Source organism: Leopardus geoffroyi, chromosome D4, assembly GCF_018350155.1.
Source record: "Leopardus geoffroyi isolate Oge1 chromosome D4, O.geoffroyi_Oge1_pat1.0, whole genome shotgun sequence".
In the NCBI taxonomy this organism is placed as follows: Eukaryota; Metazoa; Chordata; class Mammalia; order Carnivora; family Felidae; genus Leopardus; species Leopardus geoffroyi.
Window position 1 is genome coordinate 76,324,249 of NC_059342.1, and position 18,354 is coordinate 76,342,602.

An 18,354-nucleotide genomic window follows, 5' to 3' on the forward strand; every position below is an offset into this window, starting at 1 on the left:
TTGCTGGTGTAACAAAGGAGTTGGACCAAGGATGTAAGATAGGTTTCCTATTACATGGTCACTCTTATGCATGAAGTGGAGTCATGAAGTATCCTGGTTCTGGATTCTGGATTCATGAAGTGGCTCGTGGATTCAGGAAGTGTTATGTTGGTTCTGGATTCGTGAAGTGTTATGTTGAGATGGACAGAGACCTGGTCCAACTAAGGGGGAAAAAGTTCCGTGCCTGATAAGTGATGGCTATGGGACAGGAAGGGACAGTGGAAGAACAGGAGCCTCAAACTCCATGATTTCTAACAATCAATCTAGACACTGGATTTTAGGAAGCAGCTGAAGTTTAGTAGAAATAGACCTAACTAAAAGGAATAACTGGACATTTAAAATCTCAGGTTCTACTTTTAGCTCTGTTAAGAATTTGCTGGATGGCTTTGGGCAACCAAATTCCCATCTCTGTGCCTTAGTTTTGTCTTCTGTAGAGTGAAAGTGGTAGGATCACTATTAGAGCTTTTGAAAAAAGAAAATAAAAACATAGATGTGCACAAAGACTAAGATATATGGATAAACGTTACAGTACCATTTAAACCAGGATGAATTTAGAAACAACTAAATGTTCAATGATATAGAAATAGCAGTATCATTTATAGTTCAGTGATGCAATGGAACATTTTATAGCCATTAAAAACAAGATTGTGGAAGCATATGAAGTTATATGAAAAGATATTAAGTTAAAAGACAGGTTACACTATTACAGAATAATCTAATTTTTGGTGGAAATTTTACATGTTTATCTATTTAAAAAGAGAAGGAAGAAATTACCAAAAAAAAAATGTACAATAGTGGCTTTGTCTGGAAAGTGAGATCATGGGTATTTTTCTCTCTTATTTTTGCTTATCTCTGTTTTTTTTTTTTTTTAATCATCGATAATGGACATGTATTACTTTTGTAACAAAGAAAAAAATCAATAAAAAATTACTTAAAAATAGATAAAATAAATGAACCAGGCTAAATGGCCTCTTAAGTTCCCTTCCAATTCTAAAATTGGATGATTTAGGAGCAAAACAAACACGTGGATTATTTTATACCACACAGCATGGAACGATTTGAAGCGACCTTACCATTCATTCCTTCTCCTTCTTGTCTAATATGGAATGCCTCACACTCCTTTCTCATTTATTCTTAATAACGACAAGAGGAAGAAGTCCATTCGACTAAATCCTCTCCACTTGATGTTAAGGACAATCAAATATATTGGAACCAACATGGAACAGTAATAATATTGGCCAAGTGCCTGAGAAGGCTGTGACCCAAGGAGGCCACAGAGCTCTTCTCTACCACGGAACTGGTAAAGCCAAATATATAGATCACAGCCTGCTGGTGTTTCAAAGAAAAGTTTCATTCTTCACTCACAGGTGAATGATATAACACTTGTCTGACTTGAACTGTCTGGAAAGCCCTAGGATTTCAGGTAAACAACCGTTCGATAACGTACTTGTCCGTAGGGTCCAATAGAGCAGATCTGATTGTCGTGTTCTTTGTTTTCTACTTTTTTACAAAGACATCTACAGTTCATAGACTTGATACGTAGGTGCCAGAGGGAAGCATGTGAACCAGGCTGATGTCAACAACATGCAAGTTCACCTGCTATTGTCAGACAGGCTTGGGACTGAATTCTACTTCCACCATTTATTGCAAGTCTCCTAACCTCTGAAAGTCTCAGTTTTCCCTTCTGTAATACGGGATCAGTAACTGTTACTGAGTTTGGAGTCCAGAATGAAAGAATCTAAGAAGAGATTCTTAGACCGGCAGCCGTCTAGAACCAGCAGTTGGAAACCGAAAAGGTAAATGAAAGCTTTATTCATCAAGGATGTTGGCATCCTCTATTTCTTTCACAGGCCTCTTATGTCAGCTTCTTCCACAGTAAAATCATAAACAGACAATGTCTCTCTTCCAATAGCTACCAAAGCAGAACAACATATAGGGTGAAAAATGAAGAAAAGGGGGAAAAACACAGAATTACTCACTGGAATAAGGGCTTTGTCTCTCGTGGTTTCTTAGGATTTTAAGTTTGGCAACTTACATTTGTTTTCTCTGAGCTTGGATCCACGTCTGTCTGCTTCTCAATTTGTTTCTAGATAGCCATTGAAAGAGTTGGCCCCTCATGAGGGAATTCAGGATTTCTGTGGCCAGTATTAACGGTCTTCAAGCCAAAATATGGCTGACATTCATTCACAAATGGGCATAGCTTTCCAGATGTTTCAATGCATTTCAGAACAATTGGACCCTGGATAAAAGCTTTATAGCATGCCTGACAGGTCAGTAAGACAGGCACACAGCTCTAAGGTTTAAGATTTAGTTCGAAGGAAGAAACTGGAGAGCCTGGAACACGTAACTAGTCATATGGAGGACAGTATAAGGACATACAGCATCCAGTTGTATTTGGGACTGCATAGACATGATGACCTTTGCATGGAAAGTGTCAAAAGGAAAGGAAGTGACACAGTGCCAACTCTTCTTTGTTTCATTTAATCATCACAGCATCCAATCCTAAGGAGTTAAATGTTAGCAGCTCTGTTGTAAAGCTGGGATTAAGCTCACAAATTTCAGGAGGGACAGAGCTGAGATTTGAACCTGTATCCTCCTAACTGGAAAGCCATACTTTTTCTTTTATACTATGCTGCCTCCTAGAGAAAGTTTAAAAACAACAGTGTTCGAAAGTGAGGTTTTCAATTCTGTTCAGTTTGCAATTGAAGCGTGTCACTCTCTTAGCTTGGGGAGTGAAACAATGAAAGAAATAGTTCCTGACCTACAGTTTGTAGTGTGACAAAAGGAAGGGTTCTGAAAGACAAGAACAGACCGACAGAGTAAGTTGTAAGATCGCTTTTCTTGGCACTGTCTTCCAGAAGGTTTAAATGTAACTTCGATGGAGACAGGTGAATGAGGGGATCCTTCACTTCCTCACCTGTTGGAAGGGGTCCTAAGGAAGATCTTCTCTGTGTGCAAATGCAAATCAGTGCAGTTCAACACATGCACTGGGGCTCCACAATACCCCAAGTCTGGCAATGGGACAGTCGAATGAACAATACTCCAGGGCAGTGGTTAAGAGGCTGGGCTCTGAATTTACACTGCTTAAGGTTAAATCCTGGTTCACCCCCACTTATGGCTTGCCTCAGGCAGGTTCTTTGATTCCCTCCATCTATCTCCTCATATGTAAAACAGATAGAATCATAGTATCTAACGTACAATGTTGTGAATATCATATAAAATATTGCATCTATAGCTTACAAATCAATTAGCACCGTGTCTGACATACAATAAGGGTTCAAAGATATGTTAACTATTGTGTTAATTATCGTTTTCGTTAACACTGTCATCATATCAGAGGAGAGAGATAAGGGCCCTTAGAAAATTTTTTTTTTTTTTTTGGTCCAATCTTTTATCCTGTCCTTTTCCAGGTGACAGTTGAGGTTTAGAGAAAGAAAGTATCATGTCCATGGCCATACGCAAAGTGGGAGGTCCGCTTGGAACAAACATTTCATCTCTTGGCCCTTACAGCCTGTGTGGTGATTCCTATTAGCCTCTGAGATAAACCCGCTGAGACCTGAAGACCTTGCTCTGAATTTCTGACCAACTACCTTCAACATGAACGTGAGCTAGATTTACTTTGTGCCAGGCACCGTGCGAGGCACACAGTTCCACCCTGCCATCTTCTTAAACTTGGACTCCCCTGAGAAAGATAAAAAGCCCAGGAGAGACAGAAGTAGTTCAAGAGGTTTCCAACACGTGCTATATTCTAGCAGCGGCTTGCCCATCAGGACATGCAGAACTCCAGGGTGGAGAAGGAGAGGCAGACGTGGTGGGGGCTGAAGTCTGTCTCCTCTGTGCCCACACCAACTTCAAGCCAGATCAACGCCAGTTTGATCTATTGTATATACTGATGGTCACGTTTTATTTAAGTTGGGGACAAAAAAACTGTTCTAAAAATATTGGCTTACAAGTGTTACTGCTTAAAATGTTTGAATCCTAAAACCCTGCCACATTCTCTGGTAGAAGAAATACAGAGGTTCAGGAATGTTGCACCCCACCCCCCAACCCCCAATTCAAGGCTTCACAGCCACTCTGGGGCAGAGTCGAGGATCAAACCTATTTGCTTCTGAGCTCCATGTGCCTCCCACTAGGAAACTCTGCCCAGGTTAGGCTACCCCTGTCCCCTCCTCTCTGGTATGTTATGGCTGTGTGGCAGAACCCTCCTAGACGGGGCTGCCGTTGCCACCGCCTAGCCCATGCCTGTCCAAGATTCTAACATTCTTTCTCTGTTTTTCTTTCCTTGAAAACAGATAGGGAGTTGGGAGTCGCTGTACAGGAATGTGCCTGTTCCCCATTATGGCTCTTCTGGGGCTGTAACCCGAGTGGGCTTGGGCCAGACCCCCACACACTGCTTCATCCACTCAGACTCGAGCCTTGCTCTCATTACGATCCACAGCGGAGGTCAATCACAAATTCTGCTGGAGATTCAGAACCAACCCAACAAAGCACAGTAATTTTTTGAAAGGCCCCACCCCCTGCCTCAATCCCTTCTCCTTTTATCACTCCCTCAAATCCCCTGCCTCCTCGTTTCCCCCCTCTCTCCCCTTCTCCCCTCACCCCCTCACTTCTGATTGAGTTGAGGTCACAGTCAAAGCCGGCCACAAGAGCAAATTGAAAACAGGCTGGGGGGGAAGGGTGGGGGGAGAAAAAGCAGCAAAGAAATTCCAAAATGGAAGGGGCGGGAGTAGTGAGTTATTTAGCCCAGGTGGGGAGAAAGGTCCCAGCTCCAGCCTCCATGCTCTTTTCAGGAAACGCCAGGGGGATTTGGAGGCAGCTTTGGGCCTGGTCTCTCTCTAACCTGAGGATGCTTCTTGCTGTGGTGCCAAGGAGAAGCAGGGCTCTGCATTTCCCACCATTCCTTTAGTTGGGCCAATGTAGAAATTCATTCAGAGACCTTGTCATGACAAGATGCATTTTTTCAGGGCCTCACACTTATCAGCTGCCATTGGTTTGTTTCTTCACAAACACGGTACTTGAAATCTGAGGAGCCAGTGTCTGGTTCCTACCTCGAGCATAATGGCAGTACGAGGTGGAGGAAAGAGACTGGGTTTGTGGGGGCAGATGAAGGACCCGGTTTTGAAGCCAGCCTCCACCACTTAGGAACTATACTATCTACGGATGGATGATTAAGCTCTCTGAGACTGCTTCTTAATCATCAGAGAATCAGGTGAGGAACAAATAATTTATGTGGTATGCCTGCTACATGGATGGTTTACCAATGTCCGTGCTCCCCCAGTCCTGCTACCGTATGTCCATTTCCATCAGGTCACAGCAATTTGTCTGACAGCCAAATTTTTAGTGGTGAAACTCAGCTACTTTGAGATACATTATATAATATCTAACTCCCTAGAACTTTTTTTGTTTTTAAAGGAAGCAATATTTAAGAAGGTTGAGGGAAGAAGGATGGAAGGTAGGCAAAGAGGAGAGAGGGAAAGGAAATGTCTATTTCACTCTTATCGTATGACAGGTAATTTTTTTTAACATTGCCCTGATTAAACATTGAAAACAGCCCCATTGTGATTTTCAATACAATCTAAAGATTTGGGTTAACCACGCTTTTACAAATGAGGAAACAGGTTGAAAGAAGGCTAAGAAACTTGCCTAATGGGATCCCATGCTTTTCCTACTGCACATTTACCAACAGACTAGGAGATGCTGTTTCAGCAGGATTTGTGTTTTGGTCACCTCTGTGTCCTCAGTGCCCAGCATAAGGCTGGCCATGCAGAGATGTGTGGGACTCTAGAAAACCAGATGTCAGTGGTTGAAGCCTGGATCCACACCCCATCTCCCCAACAATGGCATCGGTCATTAGAACTCTCTTTTGGGAGAACCAGGATGCCTCCTGGGTGACCTCTTTTAGGAATGCATAGGACTCGCATGATATAAAAGAGAAGGGACTGCCAAAAAATGATTCTGAAAATGGCAATGGTGGTCTAGCAAATACCTACCAAAAGTTCCTATGTGCCAAAAGTCATGTGAAGGGACTTCTGGCTCATCTCCATGCAAGTCCTCGAGTGAACCATCCATCAATTGGACCAGCTTTAAACCCATGCCTCCTTCTACTAACAGCGCATGAGTTTTCCACTGGAGAACCAGCTCTCCCCTAATGTCAATCTATATGATTTCGGTGGAGCTAAGGCCTACTCCTTCCTCCAGAGATGGGCATGTGGTCAGCGACCCGATATTCCATGTCAGAGGCCAACGAGAGATGAACTAGTCACTCAAGCCTGATCAATCGGACTAACTCCTGGGACAGAGTCCAAGTCCTGATGATGACATCATTTGAAACCTTGGATCGGTTGGGTCTGAAGTTAGATATCCTCTTGGATATTTCAAATACATGAGTCAGTATTTTCCCTTTTCTGCCAAAGTACTTTCCATTTGTTTTCAGTTACTTGCAACCAGGAGCCTTACCAGACACAAATCCTATGAGGTAGATGTTATGATTGCCATTTTATATGAGAAAAAAAAAAAAAAAAGCTTACAGGTCTCAAGCAGATTGCCTAAGGTCACACTTCATCTAAATAACAAGGCTGGACTTCAAATCCATAGCTGTCAGACTCCAAAATCTGAGCCTTTCCCATCATAAAACACTGCCTTGGGCAAGAGATACAAAGATTCTATTATTCAACAAAAATCACTGAGAATTTCCAATTCCTATTTCCTCTAGTCCTGTTTTCCAACCTCATTGCCTACATTATCTTCCTCACTAACTCATTCCAGCAATACTGGTATTCTTCTGAGGAAGAATGCCATGCATTCTCCAACCACAGGGTCTTTGCACCTATGGCTTCCATCTCTGGAGAGCTCTTCCCTCTGTTTTTTGCATAATCATTCCTTCTCCTTACCCAGATGATTACTTAAATGTTACTTCCTCAGAAAGTCCTTCTGCAGCCACTCAGTCTCATCTAATCCCTTTCTATCCCCCTTTTCTACTTTCTCTTCATAAACCTTATCAATCTTTCTCATATATTGATGAATTCTTGTATTGTCTGTATACCCCACTATGAGCCCCATGGGGAAAGGACTTTGATCACTTACCACAGCAACTGTACATAGCAGATTCTCCATAAATATTTACTGTGTACTGTGACCTGAGGTGATGGCTGGCAACACAATGTGAAGAAGAATGTCTAAGTTTACGTGCCCTGGGAAACAGAGACTAAAAGAAGGGTCTGGGTGCAGATGGTTATTCCGAGAAGCATGCATGGGAGAGAGGAAAGAATCAAATAAGGAAAAAGAAACATCAATATAGAAGTGCATGATGAAGTCTACTGCCATGAATCATAGGAATGCCATTCTACAGGGACCTTCTAAGAAGGGAACTAGATGTCTCCCAGAATCGTTTGGCTGAAAGCTGGGAGCTAGCTGATTCCTGATAACCACTGGTTGAGAACCTCCCCATGAAAAGTTCCCCATGCTTTTTTTTTTTTTTTTTTTTAAGCTGTGCATGTACATGGGCCTAGGGAGCTCCCTTGGTCCTGTATGACAGCATGATGAGGCAGAAAATGGAAGCTTGCTTTTGAGGTCACTATCAGTACAAGGTGAGCCTTGGTGTAGACAGTACTACCACCACTGCTGTGGCTAAAATATCCAGGACCAAGCGGGTATAGTATAGCCCAAGAGGTGTATGCTACAAAGACCCAAGTCCTGTGTTTGAGAAATTCACAGAAAGAGCAACTGACATGCCTTGTTCTCTGAGGTCTAGGACAGACGCAACTGGGTAACCCAACTGGTGAAACAGTCCACAAACAATTATTAAATACCCACTAGGTTCCAAGGAAAGGACTACCCACTATGGACAGAGCACTGGTCCACCCTTTCCCTGTGGTGCTCGCGGCTTAGCAAGGCAGATTTGCAATGGTTGCTTTTATGAGCAACCCACCAAAGAGTCCTGCAACTTATTATTAATATGGAATTTAATAATATCAACCTCAGTATTAATATGCACTTGGCTAATAGAGGCTGCCCTTTTCTACCGCTGGATTAATCAGGGCCAAACAAGCCCTCGTCATCCCCACCATCTCGAGGACAAATGATGCTAATGCATTTGGCCAGAGTGGGTATTGCTAACATGTGTGAGGAGAGCTGACCTGGGGGGCAGGCTTGTGGAAGAGGAGCAAAGTGGAAAGACAGCCAAGGTCCCCTCGCCATCACTCTCTGAGGACCACGGTGCTTGTTTACTGCCCTCACAGCACGCATCAACAGAAGCTTTGCTTTTCTTCCTTGTCTTTTTTTTAACTTGCATTCCTAAATGTTACACTATGGTGAAGTGGAAAGAACCGAATGTACAAAATGTGCTTCTCATCAGAGTCTCCGTTCCCCTAAAACTTCCAACTTTGTCTGGGCCGAGCACTTCATTCAACGTCTCCCTCTCTGGGTAAAGAGGCAGAAACGTTGTGTGCTGACAGTGGGTCCTAATAGCCCCTCTGACCACAAGTCTGATGAAACAGTATACAGTCTGGTGGAGCTGGGGTTACTATTCTCATTCTATCCAGAAGAGAGGTGCAGAGAGTTGGGGCAAGTGGCCCAACCATACACCTACTGCACGGTGAAGCTAGTACTTGAACCCAGGTCGATCCAATCCCAGAGCCTGTGGTTTTTCTTAATTGTTCTGTTTCTATGGACCTCAGTCTCCTTGTCTCTTAGATGAGGATGTCATTATCTACTCTGGAAGAGGGACATGAGGGGTGAATTCAATTAAGTCCATAAAAAAATATAAAAGTGCTTTATTATCTGCAAACTGTGATGTGTATCTAAGGGGTTGTTGGTGAGGTAAATCCACAGAATAACAGGCAAGAGGATGAAAATGTCAGATGGGTTCTGCTTCTGGAGTTAGAAGGAGGGAAAGGAGGCCATCTTTCGGGAGGAACTGAGGTATGTTGGTGTTCAGCCCAAAGGACACACAAAATGGAATGATGATGAACCTTTGCCAACCTGGAAACATACTCATCAGTGGCAAAGAGGAATTTGTATCCCAAGAAGGGGAAAGGCATTGTGCTGGATGAGGGTGCTATAATGCAGGGCAAGTTAGGACTCCTGGGGCTGGAGCTTCCACAACTCTTAGTCCTGGAAAGTGGGCTTCTCTTACTTTAGTTCAGCTAAAGTCCTATCGCCTCAGAGCCTTCTGCATCACCCTATCTAAAGCAGACATAGGCTGCCTACTCTCAATTAGTCTTCATAGAACTCTTGATTTTCTTTTAAACACCTGTAGTTACTATGTTCATTTATTTATTTTCATCTGATTACTAAAACGTGAGCACCATGAGCTCAGAAGACTTATCCATCTTGTTCCATCTTTTTCATGGTTTCTGTTTAGCAAAGAGTGGGGGACAGAGTAACCATTCACTAAGGATTCACTGAATACATTGGGGAGAGGTGAGGCCTGAGAGGCAATCAACTAATGACTCAGCCACGACTTCGCAAACATGTGGAGACAGCCTGTTGTTTTTGCTCATACCTGATATCTTTCCAAAAGCTTTCCTTGGTCACCCTTCCATCCAGCAAGGATGAGGTACCTCCTATGAGTTCCCATAGTGTCTTCACTTCCACCACTGTGGTCCTTAACCCTTTGTCCTGCAACCACCTGTTTAGTGTCTCCCTCCCCCAGGACTTATGGAAAGGGACCTGGCCTGTCTTATTCACCATCTGAGCCCTATGCCGGGGAGTGTGGAATGATTAAGTAGATGAATGAGCATGGCTTCCTTCCCAGCTGGAAGCAGGCCCGCTAGGCAAGGGGCGGGGTGGGATTTCCCAGCACACCAACCTCTGAATTGTGTGGGGAAGAGCAATCCCAGGAGGCCAGTAGATCTTGTGTGAAAGAACACTGAATCCAGGGTCAAAGGGCATGAGCTGTGCCCCTGCCTTCCTATGAGACTTTACAAATCTATTCACATCTCTGGCACAGCAAATGGCCATAATAGAAAGGGCATGCATCAAACTCTTGTCCAGCCTTTACCTGGTTTGATCTTGCAACCAATTCCAACACTGAGACCCTCTTTTATTTTCCTTTATATTTGCCTATCACTTTGCTTCTTCAGTCTCAGCCTCCCTGAGCTTTGTCTAGCTGCCAGACCCCCCACACCCCAGGAAATTTCTGTCATTAGTAGTACCGCTTCTTGGTCTCTGCCCAACCCTGGCATTTCTGCCCAGCTAAGCCTTCTGCTGTATCACCTTACCACTCGCACTGGCTGCCTATGAATCCTTTGACTCCTGTCTCTCTTTATGAGGAGGGTTGCCATTCTCTTCTTACAGCTTTCTCCTTTTGTAAAGCCCTTTAAAGTTCACAGTGCATGCCCCTACCTTCTTTGCCATCATACTCAAGCTTCACAAGCACTCAGTGAGGTAGGAAACATGAATAGAAGTGAAAATTCCCATTTTACACAAAGGAAAACTGACTCAGGAAAGGAATGTGTCTACAGAAGAGGTACCAGAGTTGGATCACACATTTCCTGATGTGAGATACAGTGTTTTAGTAGCTGTACCCTGTGCTCTTGTCTCCTCATCCAGACTGCAGACCCACCTGTGACTAACACAGCTTTACAGCCACTCCCTGAAGGAACTAATGAGGCCCTCACCTTTAGTGAGCCCTCTGCACATTTACTGATTTAGACAATTACATTTACTAAGACATCAGCATCAAACCCCCCTTGGAGAGGGAAAAGTAGCAGAAAAGGCAATACTGTGCTCCTGGGTTTAAATCCTGGCTTTGCTGAATGACTCCTCCGAGCAAGTTACTTAATCTCTCTAATCCTCATTTTCTTCATCTGAAAAATGCATGTGAAAATGCCTACCTCACCAGAATCAATAGAATCATACTAAGAGTTAATTTACACAACGTATGCAAAACACTTAGCACGGTGCCTGGCACATGGTAAACACTCAGTAATGGAAACTGTATTGTTGTGATTACTTTTATTATGGAAAATGCCAACTCATAAAGCATTTCACAGGAAGTAAAGAGGAGAAATTCAACAATCCAGGGACAGTGAATTATCCTCCTGAATTTAGCACCTCTTACTCTGCCCAAACCAGAACTGCGTAAACTATGTGCCCAGAGATTAAAATTTGCTGAATGCCCAAAGCTGCCCTCCCTTTTCTAAATATAAACGTCAAAGCCCATGGTTAGCAGATAGCTGGGGTATCTTCCATAGATAAGGGAGCCTCTGTTTGTCTTTCTTCTTCCCTCCTGGGGTGGGATCAGGCTTCAAACCCAAATCTGACCAAGACTCTCCAAAGGCAGCTCTGGGAGGACCCTGTTAAGGCACCAGAGAGGAATGAATGAGGTCCTAAGGCCATTCCATTCTCCCAGCCAACTTCCCCCAATACACACACACACACACACACACACACAAACACACACACACACGTGCACAAACGCATATCCCCCTCCTCATCCCATCCCTGTGCCCAGGCCTTACGGCAGGGAGACGCCAGGAAGGTGGAGGGAAGTCCAGCAAAGATGACTCAGTTTTTCTAGTCGTGCAAACAACACCATTCCACCAGGCTGAGGTGAATCACTGAGAAGAGGTGGGACCTGGGAGGTGGCAGAGAGAGGTACATTTCCAAATGAAAGAGACACACAGAAAGAAGGAATAGGACGGAATAGAGAAAGAGTCAGAAAAAGACTCATAGCCAGGAAATGCTCAGAGGCAGACTGAAGTAGAAATAGATAGCAATAGAAAGGAACAGAGAAGGAGAAAGAGAGTCATACAGAAATGGAAGGATGGAAAGAGAGACAAAGAGAGATCAAAAGAGAGATAAATGGAGACAGAAGGAGACCAAGAGTAAGAGAAACAAGGAAGGAAGGAGGAAGACAGGAGGGAGGAAGGGAAGGAGTGAACTATCCCAAAAGAGAAAGGGATAATATCAAAACAAAACAAAACAAAACAAAAAAAAAACAGGAGGAAAAGAGGCAGAGAGGGACATAGACAGCAAGAGAGCTGGACACTGAGAACGACCCCTGCAAGAGGAGGAGAAGAGGACAATGCCTGGCCATTGCCACTGAGCCATCTTAGCTCTCCCAAGGGCAGGCTAATGCTCCTTCTTCTCATTCCATCCTCCATGACCTTATCCAGTTCCCTTGACAGAAGAGACACACCCTAGGCCCAGAGGGGGAATGCTGTCCCCTTCCCTTTTAGCTTTGGATCAAAAACCAAGTCAGTCAAAGGTCCTATCGCTCTATAACCTGGCCATAAGAGGGCCTTGGGGTCCCACTGAGATCCCACAGGGAGAAGTGACTTTCTGGAGATGCCCAGAGGCCAGAAGGGCCTCCACAGGAGATGGTGGCCCTTGAGTATCTGACCAGGGCAACCTTGATGGGGGGGGGGGGTGCCCACCTATCCCAGGGGAAATGACCTGGGAGGTAAAGAAAGCAGTGTGAGTAGGTGACAGCCATTTGCACCCAAACCCCCTCATCTATCCTCCCACACACATACAGGATTTTTTTCACTCTCTTAAAATGACTTCCTTGCTTCCCAATTTATATTAAATTTTTCCTTTAAATAGAGAAGGGGAAACAAGTTCTCTCTTCAACCCACAATGAAAGCTATAAAAGGGTTTTTAAGCTTGGAAAATTTGGCTGGTCAGTTTTTCCTACTGTTTAATACATGCCTTAGGTTACAGTGAATGAGTAAACACGGTTCATAAGCTTCTAATTCATAACTAGCCCTGTGAGTTTATACCATATATAGACACACACACACACTGGAGATATATATATATATGGTGAGTGTGTGTATAAGTAGGGTATATATTCACACACATATATAGTATAGTATACATGTGTAGTATTCATGTATATGGTATACATATGTAAAAACAAACATGTATGTCTGCATCTACATACATAAACATACACATGGAAGTGTGTGTGTGTGTCTAAGTGATCTCTCAAATTTGACATCCCATTAGGGTTGACAAAACACTCTCTCATTTGATCCTAGATAACCCCAGGAGGTAGGCAGGGTGAGATGTCACCTCCAGTTTGCTGATACCTTTAGTGAAGGCAGAGCTCCAGGGACCAATAATCTCCCATATTACAGTTCCCCTTGCCAGTCACACAGACTGATTACGTGAGCACTGTTCAGGCAATGCATGCATCTGGATCTGCAAGAACCCAAAGCAAGGGGAGCCTAAGGCGTCATCTGTTTCAGGCCTTCATTTTACAGATTATAAGACTAAAGCTCAGAGACTCACTGCTTGCCCATAGGGTGCCTCTGTGCAAATCTTCCTTAAATACTTTGCTTCTATGTATCTGCAAGTGGTCCTAAAATCCCGGTTTATTAGAACAAGAGACATGACTATAATGTCTACAACTGGAATGAGGAGTTTTTAGATGTGGTAGTACTGTGCACTGTAAAACCTGTCCAACTGTACATGGCATTCCTGGGAGGGAGCTCAGCCAAGGTCAGGGCAGAGAGGAGGGCAAGAGAGAAGACAGGGAGGGGGTGCCTGGGTGGCTCAGTCAGTTGAGTGTCCAACTTCAACTCAGGTCACAATCTCACGGTTCGTCAGTTCAAGCTCTGCATCAAGCTCACTGCTGTCACAGCAGAGCCCATTTCGGATCCTCTGTCCCTCTCTCTCTTCCCCTCCCCCACTCATGCTCTCTCAGAAATGAATAAACATTTATTTAAAAACGAGAGAGGATAGGGAAGGTAAGACGAGAGAGGAACCAACCTTAGATTGTCTAAGAAGATAACTCATTTCACTTCAGGTATAACAGGAGAAAAATAATACCTAGTGTTTATTAAGCACTTAATGGTGTCTGATGGTTCCAATAACCCTTGAGTGGGACACATCTCTACTGCTGCCTTCTCTGCTTTCCTCCAACTAATGCTGCTACTACTGACCTTGAGCACTCACGATCTGTAGAGTAGCACGCCTAGTATTTCTTTAACGTCACCTCATTTCAGCTCCACAAGAACTCTAAGAGCTGTTTCCCTGAATTCACAGATGAAGATGTCAAGACTAACACAGGGGCAGTAATATGCCCAGGTTCATGCAGCCAACTGTGTGGCTGAGATTCTACTTTGGTGAGGAAAGGGTAGAGGTCAGATTCCTCCACATTCTCTGAAGAGAACTCAAATGCTCTACCTACTTAATCACTACTGACTCTTTTGGCACACCAGACTCTACCTACTCTGTATGTGGGGGTGTCAATACCCAATAAGTACCAGCCAAGAATGAAAGCATCTCTCTGAATTCTCATTCGTGTGTTTTATAGTGTCCCACAGTCGGTTCATCCCTTTAATCATGCCAAGGATGTTGAATAGAGCCATATGGATGATGTATCTGTGGAGTCTGTGCTCTGAGGCCACAAAGGCGGCTCTGCCCCAGCTTTTCCTTGGTACCCAGTTTGTCTCCTTATTTCCACCTCTCCCTCACTAGCTTCCCATTTTGAATACAAACAGATATGGATAGTCATCATGAATTAAAAAGAAAAAAATTAAAAAGGCAAGGCAAAACAAAATTAGAGCCAGGAGTCTGCCACAGGAAGCAAAGCCACGTCTTTGGATACCAGTGGAAATGGGCTTTCTGTCTTCAGCATCCTCTAGTATAAATGGGAGTAAGTTCTCCTACTTTGATGATGTATTTTATGGATTTAATGTGATGTATAGTTTCTGGCCCATTGCTTGCCACTCAGAACTTTGTTTTACAGACTGGAAAACAAGAAGCGGGTATCGGCCAGGGTCACTCACACTGGACTAGAACTTTACGGTGTGTGTATTTCATACCCATCAACTCCTTACCATGGTCTACGAGACGTCAGGGGTCTAGGGCCACCACTGCAGCTAGGGCCCTTTGGTCCCCCTTGCTGATGATACTTCAGTGATCTGAACTCACATCATCAAAGAGGTATTCTCTGACCCCCTAACTAAAGTGGCATCCCCAACCTCTGTCCCCATATCCATTTTTATTTCAACCACTTATTACTCCTTGATGTTATATTGTACATCAGTTATTTTATCATCTTATCCCATCCTCCTCCCCCTGCAACGGGAACATAAGCTCAATGACAGCAGGTATTTTGTTTTCTTCGGTGCTGTAGCTCAGCTTCTATATGTTTTTAAATGTTTATTTATTTTTGATAGGGAGACAGAGAGAGACAGCACTAGCGGGGGAGAGGGGCAGAGAGAGAGGGAGACACAGAACCTGAAGCAGACTCCAGGCTCCGAGCTGTCCGCCCATAGCCCAGCCCAACATGGGGCTTGAACTCACAAACTGCGAGATCGTGACCTGAGCTGAAGTCAGATGCTTAACTGACTGAGCCACCCAGGTGCCCCAATGCTGTATCTCAGCTTCCAGAATAGTTTTTGGTGCACAGTAGGTGCTCGATAAATATGTATTAAATGACTTAAGTCATAGTTCTTCACAAAATACCAAGAGGCTAGCCAGGCTGGGATTCTGATTCCCATTTTATACATGAATAAACAGGCCTAGGGAGCTGAAGAAGTTTCTCCAAACTTCAGCTGGTGACAGAGGTGGGACTGGCACACTGAGTGGTCAGACTGAAATCCAAATTTCTTGCTCTCCCACCAAGCTGTATTTCTTATTATCACTCCCCTTCCTCTCCAAGTATATATGGGGAGTGGCTGTTACTTGAGATTCCATTGCTTAAGTGAGAAGCCACAGGAGATGGAGGTGTTAGGAGTGATTTCCCTGTGTGTTCTCCACCCAGACACAGGCCTTGCCAGGGCCATGCTGTGTACATACTAGAGCACTGGTCCTCAGTGGGAAGCACACATCACCCATGTTCCAGACCAGCCACCAGCAGCCAAGAGGAGGAGGGCTTGGTATCAAGTTGGTAGAATGGAGGAAGAGGGTAGGAAGGGACTGCTGTAGTCATCTTTAAGGCTCCAGAGAGCCATAAGGGAGAAGTCCAATTTCCCTTTTGGAGTAATTTCCTCTCTATGAAGAGGTGATGACTTATTTCATTACCCCAAGGTTTCCACTTGCCTCCTGGGAACAGCCAAGTCCTGCAGAAGAGGGAGGGACTCACCAGCTCTTGGGTTCTCTATGGAGAGGAAAGGCCTGGGCTGGGACTTGGGCTGGGATCTGACCTCCTCTGTGACTCACCTGCCTTCTTTGGACATCAGCTCACTCAGAAATCTTGGGCATAGAAAACCCTGGGGATTGGTTTGGGGAGATGGTGTTTAGAAAACTGTAGGCTGTGGCATGCTATAGGTCCATACTGTGTTTGGTGTCCCACAAACGTGATGTCCTTAACCCTCACAGAAATACATGACGTTGGCATTATCGTGCTCATTTTGTAATTGGAGAAACAGCAGTGCAAGGTCAAGGACTGTGTCCAAAATCACACTGATAGAGAAAAGAACGTTGAGATCAGAGTCAAGATCTCTTAATAATATGTCCCTCTCAAATGCAGACTCGGGGTATGGTCACCTGACATCCTCAGAGTCACAGCCAGGGTCCTTAGAAACCATTGAAATCTTTTGTCTCCTAGACAGATAAACAGGCATGAAGGGAAAGGGACTTGTCTGGGATCACATAGCAAGATAAAAGCAGAGTCCAACTGGAACCAAGCCAGACTTTCCTGCTGAACTAAAAAGTGAATGGACATTCAATGGTAGTCCGCATTCCATCATTATTAGCCAGGCGAGAAGAAGGTGTGCAGCCTTCTTCCCCCCTCCCCCACCCCTGTAGGGGGAAGGGCAAGAGTTCCTAGGAAAAGCGTCCTTCCAAGCCTCGCCCTCTAGACCACAATATTCCCACAGCCTAGCATAGTGCTGGTGCTTAGTGGATATTCAAGATCTCTTTGAATGAGTGAGTGAATGAATGAATGAATGAGTCACTCCTCTCTTCTTATTGTTCTGGGCATCTTCCCACGGCGACACTTCTGTTCACACTCTTCTACTTGTCTGGTATGTTCTCTCTGTCCTGCAAAGTCAATCTTTAGGCCCCAGGTTAAGGTTCAAGCCCATCCCCACTACCTTCCCATTCCACATTCCACATTAATTTACAGGGACCTCAGAGAGCTGCTGTGAGGATCCACGATGTTCAGGAGAGGTCAGCGAGTAATGCATTCCATACTTGCTACAAGGTGGTGGTACAGTCGTGGTCATAGGCTTCAACATGTCACCTAGTCCTATGACCTGTAGGAGTTCCCATGTGTTCCAGTCACTCTTCTAGAACTTCAATTTCCTTTCAATGTATGCATGAATAGGACCAGTCAGCTGCCTGTGACGTAGGGGTGTGTGTGATGCGTGTGCTAAACACCCTGCCTTGGGAAGCCCTGATTCATGGTGGCATCACTGACATCCTTGCCCTCATGCAGAGTACTTTGTAGTTTACAGGGTATTTTTCTTTTCTTTCTTGTGATCCTTACAGCAACACTTATGAGCAAATGATGTTACTTTTACCTTCTAGACAAGGAAAGCTGAGGATCAGAAGAGGGAGCTGATTTGCCACCACAGCAGTAAGTGTGAGATGCGGGATTCTTGTAAGGTATTTAGCACCTGCACCCAGTTCTAACCCCCTGTCAAGTGACCTTTCCTCAGTGTCTCCATGCACAAGGTAAGGGCATGATTAGAGTATGCCGAAGGGAATGCTTCCATAGAAGGAAGTGCTGGGATGATCAACATAAGGCAGGGCAATGGAACAGGAAATGCACTTTGGAAGACCTGCCCAAGAGAGTTTCAGAAGACTCCCCCGCCGGGCAGTGAGATGTGGGACTCAGCCTCTAGAGCACAATTTCCTCCCATACCTCTCCTCCACCTCTGAATTTTTTTTTTTTAATTTTTTTTTCAACGTTTATTTATTTTTGGGACAGAGAGAGACAGAGCATGAACGGGGGAGGGGCAGAGAGAGAGGGAGACACAGAATCGGAAACAGGCTCCAGGCTCCGAGCCATCAGCCCAGAGCCCGACGCGGGGCTCGAACTCACGGACCGCGAGATCGTGACCTGGCTGAAGTCGGACGCTTAACCGACTGGCCACCCAGGCGCCCCCTCCACCTCTGAATTTTTAAGCACATCCCTGGGTAAGCTGAATTTTTCAAGAGTTCCCATTTGGATACTCATATGAATCTTGATTCTCCTCTTTGATCTAGGGACAGAATCCTGATTTTGAACGGATCAACCCCTCAGAAAACAGTAAAGCTTACATCATAAGCCAATGAATGTTTGCAAATGGTTGCTTTAGTGGTGGGCACATGAACCAGACGTAGGGAAAGTGTGCTAGAGGGCTTCCACACAAGCTTTCCCCTCTTTCTTAAGATGGAAACATGGAGAAGAGAGTCCATTTTCTCTCTTGA

General features: G+C 44.6%; 1 protein-coding gene across 4 annotated transcripts in view; it reads right to left on the reverse strand.

Annotated features, from left to right (window-relative positions):
• ASTN2 (astrotactin 2) overlaps positions 1 to 18,354 on the reverse strand; it is an 879,885-nt gene that overhangs the window by 54,971 nt on the left and 806,560 nt on the right. The window lies entirely within an intron of this gene.